This window comes from Amblyomma maculatum, chromosome 3, assembly GCF_055883805.1.
Source record: "Amblyomma maculatum isolate TAMU_Amacu chromosome 3, ASM5588380v1, whole genome shotgun sequence".
Lineage (NCBI taxonomy): Eukaryota > Metazoa > Arthropoda > Arachnida > Ixodida > Ixodidae > Amblyomma > Amblyomma maculatum.
Window position 1 is genome coordinate 222,674,587 of NC_139346.1, and position 6,896 is coordinate 222,681,482.

Sequence of the window (6,896 nt, forward strand, 5' to 3'; positions counted from 1 at the left end):
CAATCATTAGGAAAGACCAATTTCCTCTTCGAATTTTGTTTCAAAGAAAGAAGTGCCAATAATTGCTTTGAAATAGCAGACTGAAATATTTGCACCAAGCTACTGTTTATATAAACTAGTTTTCCCACTGGCCTTAAATGATAAGTCGCACAATAAAGAGTGTGCCACATGCAGCTGTACCCCTTCAGCAGCCCAAGACGCATCCTGGAGAACAAAATCGCTTTTCGCTGGAGTGCTTTGTTGCTGAAACCTCGCTCCGTTAATACACTCTTTGTTGCTGAAACCAGCAATTAAAAAATTAGCTAGTGAGTTTTACAAATTATTAAACTTCAAAAAACTAAGAAATACTGCAGACTAAGCTATACAACTCATGAGCTCTCATCTGATTTCAGTGAACTAGGCCACTGATTGTAAATCAAAGAGCATAGCGTGGGAACAAAAACGGGGACGACGACAAGAAAGGACAAGCAGTAACTTTCAGATGAGCGTTTATTGCAGAAATGATCACATATATACACTTCGGGATCAGCAATGAATGAGAAAACACACAATTACTGTCAGACAGCCACGTGCTACGCCAAGAATTCAAGCTCCTTGCTTGGCAGTGCAGTGCAGTGTTGACACATTTATCCCCTGTCCGAGCTATCTCCAGTGCTTACATTATCTCCCTTGTCAGCTCGTTACGATGTCGATACACGATGATTGTCTTTTAAAACAGGGGATGGCAAGATAGTTCCGCATCACATCTTCTGCAGTGCGCAGCGAGATGGCTGTCTGTAGCAATGCTGTCAACTTTTTTAGAGTGCTTCAGAAGACATACGTTTAACATCAGCCAGTCTTGCCGATGTAGTGCCTTCCAGATGAAAGTGGAATTTTATAAACAACCCCCCTCCTGCAGGGCACGTAAAGGTCTCTGTGTTTAATAGACACTCAGGCTTCAGCGTTCGCATAAGACAGGTTTTTCTGCACAAACTCAAAAGCTTTTTTGGTGCAGTAAACAGGATATTTACGCCAGAACATTGCCCCACCTACCTTCAGTTATGAGAAACCTTATGCAGGTAGGGAATGACAACTACTCTTTCTTTATTACTTCTTTCCTCCTCTTTTTTCTTCTCATCCGCTCGCTGTTCGTCACTCATGCGCGGCGCAAATTTCTTTCTGCGATGCAGGCTTTCAGCAACGGAAACCATGACGTGTTTAGGGTAGCTCGCCGCCTGCAAACGCGCCACCTGCATACTGACACTTTCTTCCATGGCATGATCACATGACTTGCAGAGAGCTTTCTTTTTTGTCTAACGCTCTCTGCAAGTCATGTGATCAAGCCATGGGTGAAAGTGTCAGTATGCAGGTGGCGAGCTACCCTAAACATGTTATGGTTTCCGTTGCTGAAAGCCTGCTTCGCAGAAAGAAATTTGCGGCACGCATGAGTGACGAACAGTAAGCGGATGAGAAGAAAAGGAGTAAAGAAGGAATAAAGAAAAAGTGGTTGTCATTCCCTACCTGCATAAGGTTTCTCATAACTTAAGGAATGAGGGCAATGTTCTGGCGTAAATGTCCTGTTTACTGCACAAATAAAGCTTTTGAGTTTGTGCAGAAAAACCTGTCCTATGCAAACGCTGAAGGCTGGGTATCCGATTAAACACAGAGACCCTTACGTGTCCTATAGGAGGGGGGTTGTTTAAATTCCACTTTCATGTGGAAAGCACTACGTTGGTAAGACTGGCTGATGTTAAACGTATGTCTTCTGGAGCACTATAGAAAAGTTGACAGCATTGCTACAGACGGCCATCTCGCTGCGCACTGCAGAAGATGTGATGCGGAACTATCTTGCCATCCCCTGTTTTAAAAGACAATCATCGTGTACCGACATCGTAATGAGCGGACAAGGGAGATAATGGAAGCACTGGAGATAGCTCGGACAGGGGATAAATGTGTCAACACTGCACTGCACTGCCAAGCAAGGAGCTTGAATTCTTGGTGTAGCACGTGGCTGTCTGACAGTAATTGTGTGTTTTCCCATTCATTGCTGATCCCGAAGTGTATATATGTGATCATTTCTGCAATCAACGCTCATCTGAAAGTTACTGCTTGTCCTGTCTTGTCGTCGTCCCCGTTTTTGTTCCCGCGCTATGCTCTTTGATTTACAATGAGTGGCCTAGGCCACTGAAATCAGATGAGAGCTCATGAGTTGTATAAATAAAATAAAGGGATAAATAAAAGGCCTTTTATATGAATTGTATGCCTTCTTCCAGATTGTTTTCATGTATGTAATGGTCAGTGTAGAGGAAAAAAGTGCAGGCATAAAGACGACTATACATTTGTCATTTGCTAATCCTACACAGGTGACCACAAGCATCAATCAACTGTTATTGTTGATTTTTTACTCGATTGCAGTGTCAACAAATAGCTAAGATCATATCTATGCCCAGATATTGCTGAGTTGGGTGTCCTCCTAAAATTTAGGATGTGAAGCTTACTTCCAGAAATCTAACAGACCATCAAAATCTGGCTAGCATTAGTGTAGACCTGAAAGGCTGTTGTGGAGACCGGCTGAACAAAGTTAAATGTCACAAGGAAAAGCACAACACTGCTAGAAGAAGAAAAAAAAATTAAATGTTGTGGAAACCAAAATGTTAAATGCGCAGTCGGATCTATAATGATACAAACCACAACTCAGTGATAAAACCATTTGTTACATTTCACCTAATGAATCTTAGGAGATACCTTGCACATACTTCAGCACGTCACTGAAGCATTCACGTATGGAGCCAAGTAACTATCACATCTTCCCTACAAAACTCATGGGATAATTTCAAATACAAGAGGCATGGTCTGCAGTATTTTCCAGGTACCTGTACATTTCAAACTCACGCAGTTAATAGTTGGTGAGATAAACATGCTGTGACATTTACAACCAACAGAAAACCATAATTTTGAGATACATCACACATGAATTGAGGTTTTGTTTTTGCTAACCACCACAATGTAAATAGATTTGCTTCAGAATGATTTTTTTTTCACTGCCTACTCCATTATTAAAAGAAATAATGCAGACAGACCAAGGCAGCTGTCCATTCATACTAGCATCTTTAGCAGTGTTTAGGGTATGACCTTAATCGTGCATCCCTGAACGTGTGATGGCTTGCAGAAGAGCACTGCAGTGTGCTTGCTGGTAGATGATTTAGTGTGTCCCTCATTTGTGCTGTGGTATGTAGGCGAGCAGCAGGTAGGTTCCAGACATTGGCCAGTCTGAAGTGCTCAAACTGCATATATAAAGAGGGTAAAAAATCAACAAGTGAGACCCAGCACACAATTTCTTTCCCAGTAATGAAAACAGACAGTTATAAATTCAGTACCTACGATCAATCAAGAGGATCCTGGGCAAGCAACTTTAACAAGACTGCTCACAACATGATGAAAAAAATGCTTGCAGTACTTCTAATAGGCAGAACTGAACAGGAAATTAAGAAATAGTATGGAAATGCCTGCTCTACGAAGAAACAAATAAATTTAACTAATGGGAGCAAAACGATCCCCAACATATATTTCATGAAAAATGCCTGTTACAAAAGAAAAGTAAATCAAGTATGCCCACAGGGGAAAGACAAAGCAACAATCTGGGTATGCGAAAGTCATCATTGATGCACTGTGAAAAAAATATATATATACTGAAAACTGTACTTTACAACTGGATATCTAAGGGTGGTGCCACGAGCGGCTATCCACACCCATGGATAGTGGCACCGCCACAGCCTGCGTTTGTCACAGATCAGCCTTGGCTTACAATAGCATAATCATGTATGCTTTCTCTTTATGTTAAAGGTACCAGGGTTAGCGTATGGGCAATATTCTGAGCAGCGGGGAGTCTTGTATGTTGATTTTGTGCCTTCACTCTACCCCCTTCTCACAATGCTCGGAAAAAAGAAAAAAAAAAGGTTTCAGCTTTGATAACCTTACTGGAAACAATACAATGCAACATGTTTTCTCATATTCTTTCTCATCTCTTAGAAACTTGATCGTTTAAGAAAAATTAGGAATGGGGTTTTTTCCTTCAATTCCTGAATAAGACTACTATGTTGAAATGCACCGAATTTAGGACAGTGTTTAATGTGCTGCATTCTGTATATGCAAAAAAAAAAACTAAAGATATTCGCAAACATTTCGCTATCAAGTGGTTATCCATTCCGCACAGGTGCGCCTTACAGTCACAGTGAAAAAAAAAATTAAAATGGCCTTCTTTCACACTTGTGGCACATCTGATTTTTTTTTTAAGTGGTGACTTTCTCACAGTATCAGAAATATGCCTGACATTCTACACTCTTTCTCCCTTTTGCTCCAAGCACATAAAATATATTGATTGATCAGTGCCTGCATACCTCAATCCAAATTGATTTTAAAGTTGCAAAAAAAAGTGCATACACCGAAAAGCTGCTTATGCCAAGATGTCAGTCACACTTCTCCTTCTGAAATACTAGCAATAGCACAAAACTAATTTCACTGCTGGTGTATTTAGTTATGTGTGTACAATATTAAGGCAACCAAAAAACTGCGCAAATAAAGGCCTCTAAGATCAAACTAGCTGCAAGCGCAGCGAACATGAGACATTAAGGAAGAGAAATTACTTTTTCATTTCTGGTTTGAAATTGTTTACTACTGCAGCATTTTAAAGCTTCCATCAAAAGCCACGACACAAAGTATCAACGAATGCAACTGCCCATTACTGCTAACTGCCCGCCTGTGCTGTGAACAACACTAAGATACGCATAATTAAAAAAAAAATACAAAGTATTATTTAGTAATGAAAGCAATCACTCTTGTAATGCACATTTGACTACGTGTGGTCACTCAAATAATTCTTTCGAATCGCCATTCTACTGCTAAACACCTAGCGGCTGAGTAGTACACGAGTTTGTACCTTGGCGTCAGCCGACCATGTTTTACAGAGAGGAATATTTTTTTGTACTTTCACCCAAGCACCAAAACTAAATGCAGCGACCAATGTGAAACATGCTCAACACCGCAATAACCTGCTTTTTGCGCGCTGTTTCTACTCCTCGCATTAATGCACCCACCTGTTAGAAAAAAAGGCGAGTTTAAAACCAGACTAAGAAAATACTTATCTAAAGGTTGAGAACCACAATATACTAAGAGATGAATAAATGGCAAAATAAAAGCTTATTCGTTCACTCACTTACCTCGAAAAGGATCACACAGGTCACAGCTCATTCGGGGTACCGATCACATCTGTTATAAAAACAAAGGGGGGGAATATGGAAAAGGAAACACTCAACGCACATTACAAGTTACAAAAAAAAATCGAATAAAGATTATATTCAACACAATAACAAAGATAACTTGATTAAAATTTCATACTTTCTCACGCACTTTCGCTCATTTTCTTCGTTGAGCGTCAGCTCTAGTTGACGCCGCACTGCGCACTACTTCGCCCTTTCTTCCAGCGCCCGCTCCCATTGACGACGCACTGCTGCTCTGAGTACCGTGATCGCGCACTCTCACACCAAAACATGGACGCTTTATTCGCTGCGCACTAGGCCCATTCAAAAAGGAAACAAAAAAAAAAAACACCACAACCGAAATAAGGCAAACACAGACGGCCCGGCGCCGCCACGTCGAAGGCACGCTGCAGGTGGGGGGTTGTCGGTTTACATGTTCCCAGGCGCACTCACGGGACGGGACGCTCACGTGTGGTTCAAGGTTCACACCGCCGCAGCCAAGGCGGGAATTCCCGGCGCAATAATTCACCGCGCTAACACATCCAATACACACCCGCCAAGATTATATCACGAGATATACGCCATAACATAACTTTTTCGCGGTAGGGACGAACTTGCACATGAAAAACGACAGCTTCCGAAGAGTTGTATTACGAAGAGGTTTTGAGACCACACGCAACAGTATTAAGAGCGCGTACCTCATTCAATAGCAACATTAAACAAACAATAATTTCAAGTAGCGTACTCACATTTTCAAGCAATCACGCCAGTCCATTTCCTTCTTCCGTGTTGAAGCCGGCGTTGCCACGGTACGGTACGGTGCAAGCGGTGTATGACAGTGAATCTATTTACCACTACTTCAAGTACTTCAGAACACCTATCGAAGTGCACATGTCACACATCAATTCTGCGGCCCATTCAAAGAACCACAGCACAAAAAAAAAGCAGCACAACGCAAGGAAACAGCGTCCACAATCGCACCGCACGACAACAAAGGCAGCATGATGACATCGCACCTCTCCGCCACTGATGACTCCGGATTGGTTCGGATTGACCTATCAATGGCTTTCGTGGCTTTTTTAACTGGCGCCTCCTACACGAATTTTCGGTTCCGGAAGCCAGTGTAGGCGATCTTTCTTTCTTTCCTTCTTTCTTTCTTTTTTTCTTTCTTTCTTTCCGTTTTTTTATGAAAAGGCAGCGCACAGTTTGAGTCCAGGGCCCATTTACGTAACCCCCCTTCCCTCTATAATGCCTTGGCGATTGAAGGTATGGCAAATAAATAAACATAAAAACAAAATTGAGTAGCAGTGTAATCAGGAGTATTGAATACTTCAATATTCCTATCGTATATAGTATCAGATATCTTCTGATCATGGTAGAAAACAGTTAAGTTGCATTTACTACCCCTGCTTCCAGAGAGGTAGTAAATGAGGTCGTAAAAAGGTATTGCAGTCAAAAAACGTGGTAACAGCAGGAGTTACTACCATGTTACTACCTAAGAAGGTAGTACAAATGTAGTAACGGTTAAAAAAGGTAGTAACGGCAGCCGTTACTACCTTTTTACTACCTTTTTTTCTAAGAGTGTACATCTTGAATTACTGCTACAAAATGTTAAGGAGCTCTGCACTCTACAAGGTGCAGAGCAATTGTGCAGAATAGTTG

The 6,896-nt window shown here is 41.5% G+C and overlaps 1 long non-coding RNA gene across 1 annotated transcript; it reads right to left on the reverse strand.

The window, feature by feature from the left end:
• Window positions 1-1,045: 1,045 nt before the first annotated feature.
• LOC146197781 (uncharacterized) lies at window positions 1,046-6,251 on the reverse strand. The gene is made up of 3 exons (XR_014706232.1): window positions 5,984-6,251; window positions 5,196-5,244; window positions 1,046-3,263 (listed from the first exon to the last, which is right to left on the reverse strand). It is a non-coding gene; the product is annotated as an uncharacterized LOC146197781 (long non-coding RNA).
• Window positions 6,252-6,896: the final 645 nt, after the last annotated feature.